Here is a 2,583-nt window from a genome sequence, read left to right as displayed (position 1 = left end):
CCCCATCACTTCTTCTCTTTTCAAAGCCCAGATTTGAGACTTCTCCCATTTAACTTTCTCTGATGTACCTTCCTCAAGTCAGAAGTATTTATTCCTTCTATGATCTCACAGAATATTTTAATGTCTGTTTCCCCTATACATTGTAAGCTTCTTGGGCAGGGACACTGTGACTTACACATTTTCGTGTTTCCTGAACTATCATCCATTACAGGGTGATATGTATGTATTGTTAACATGTAGAAAGGGCTCAGTAAATGTTTCATAATAAAGTCACATCTCTTGAAGGTCCCTTTAAGTTCTTTGATTCTAAAATTATTATTCATTCTTTATTTCTTTACACTTCTTATTGCATTGGGATAAATATTTCTCCCTGAGGGTGGAAATATGTTAGGGTTAATCTGCAAATTAAAAGTATATAAGGGGCTTCCCTGGTGGCGCAGTGGTTGAGAGTCCGCCTGCCGATGCAGGGGACGCGGGTTCGTGCCCCGGTCCGGGAAGATCCCACGTGCCACGGAGCGGCTGGGCCCGTGAGCCATGGCCGCTGAGCCTGTGCGTCCGGAGCCTGTGCTCCGCAACGGGAGAGGCCACAACAGTGAGAGGCCCGCGTACCGCAAAAAAAGAAAAAAAAAAAAAGTATATAAGAATTTTAATCACAGTATAATTAAGACCTAGGGTTTTCTTTTGAAATGCCAGTCAGTATTGCCATAAAAGAGTAATGAGCTCCTTTCCGGACTTCCCTGGTGGTGCAGTGGTTGAGAATCCAACTGCCAGTGCAGGGGACATGGGTTTGATCTCTGGTCCGGGAAGACCCCACATGCTGCGGAGTAACAAAGCCCACACACCACAACTACTGAGCCTGCACGCCACAACTACTGAAGCCCGTGCACCTAGAGCCCGTGCTCTGCAACAAGAGAAGCCACTGCAGTGAGAAACCCACATACTGCAATGAAGAGTAGCCCCCACTCACCACAACTGGAGAACGCCAACGTGCAGCAACAAAGACCCAGCACAGCCAAAACAAAACAAAACAAAAAAACAATCCCACTTAAAAAAAAGCAAAAGAGTAATGAGCTCCTTTCTCATGAAAACAATAGTCTGTGGGAAGTTTTTTTTTTTTTAAGGAAGCAAGCTTGAAAAGTGTCAATTTTATTACCATTTCAATTAAAAATTTTTGTCTTTATTTTCTGTATGAGACTAACCTATACAAGATATTGATTAAGCATGAAGTCAGGACTCAAGATATCCCATCTATTTACTATAGTTTGTATCAGTAACTTCAATACTTAGAGAAAAAAAAAAAGTAGGTAGTGCAAACCAATATCCAGTTCTCCTTTCTTTCCTGGGAATACAAGGCTACAATTTGCAGTCTGCTTGCACCTAAGCGGAGCCATGTTACAGCTCTGGCCAAGTAAATATGAATGGGAGTGACGTGTGGCAGTAGAAAAGCAAACACCAGCCTTTCATTCTGTTCTCTTGTCTTAGCAATCATGAAGGAGGCTGCATGGTAAGAGAACCACAGTGTGAAAGCAGCCTGAATTATTTTTTATTTTAAAGCAAGTAACTGTTTTATGTATTTGCCATCAGTGTGAGGCAGATGTAAATGAACAGGAATATCTAGAGGATAATTCCTATTGAAAAACATTTCAAGGTGTCCACAGACTGGTCAGAATACTATGGTACTATATGGTATAAACAACTAGTCAGTGATATTTCCATTTATTTCACTTTTAGTTATAAAACATTTTTCTTATACACGATTGAACACGTATTTTATTTTAAAATTAATAGTCACAGTTGAAGAAATAACGGTTTATTTTTCTAATCAAGTGGCCAAGCTGCTCAATCTTAAAACCATAACAAATGTTGCACCTTATTATTTTAACTAAACAGTAAGACCTTCTGTTTTGATTATTCCTGGTAAATTGCAACTTTGTTTCTCACTAGTTTCCATTTGCCAAACAGTCATGACAAACAGTTTAACCTGGTGGCTACTGCTTTCAAGGGATTCTATCAGATGAATCCTCATTTCCAGTGCAATAGCTGTTGGCAGTCCTTTGCTGAAAGTCCATCCATCAGGACTTCTCTATTGTGGTTAGTTAAGAGTCGTGCTTTTGCTGCCAGGGCTTCATTCTGCTGAATATGATATTCCTGAAATTTAATGGATATTCTTTGCATCATTTAAAAATATTTCTATAAGCAATGTTCTGAGCAGGTTATCTCAACAGGTATTACTTCTCTTCCTGTGAAGTCTTTAACATAATCCAAAAAGCATGTTTCTTTAACTTTATAGTAGGTTCCAAGAAGTTCATTGAACTATTTTAACTGATCAGATTCTGGTATTTGTGCAGCCATATTCTTTTGGTATGTTTATCAGTCACTTTTTCTGATGCATGAGTTTCCTTTCTTTTCTGGAAAAGCAGCTAAACTTTGCTTGAATGTCTCCTGTGAGGCCTGATTTCTTCCTTAAGCACAGGCTCTCCCATTTGGTACCAGTATGAGGCAGAGAGGCTAGTCTTGGGACAGAGGGTTGGGGCATGGGTGGGTGCCCGGCAGCTGGATGGCAGAGAACCTAATGTTAGCACT

At 40.2% G+C, this 2,583-nt stretch overlaps 1 pseudogene; it reads right to left on the bottom strand.

Annotated features, from left to right (window-relative positions):
* Window positions 1-2,022: 2,022 nt before the first annotated feature.
* LOC112395485 (mitochondrial import inner membrane translocase subunit Tim9 pseudogene) lies at window positions 2,023-2,352 on the bottom strand (annotated as a pseudogene).
* Between the last annotated feature and the right edge of the window lie 231 nt (window positions 2,353-2,583).

This window comes from Neophocaena asiaeorientalis, unplaced genomic scaffold (assembly GCF_003031525.2).
Source record: "Neophocaena asiaeorientalis asiaeorientalis breed wild unplaced genomic scaffold, Neophocaena_asiaeorientalis_V1.1 scaffold1353, whole genome shotgun sequence".
Classification (NCBI taxonomy): domain Eukaryota; kingdom Metazoa; phylum Chordata; class Mammalia; order Artiodactyla; family Phocoenidae; genus Neophocaena; species Neophocaena asiaeorientalis.
This window is presented reverse-complemented; position numbering and strand designations above follow the sequence as displayed.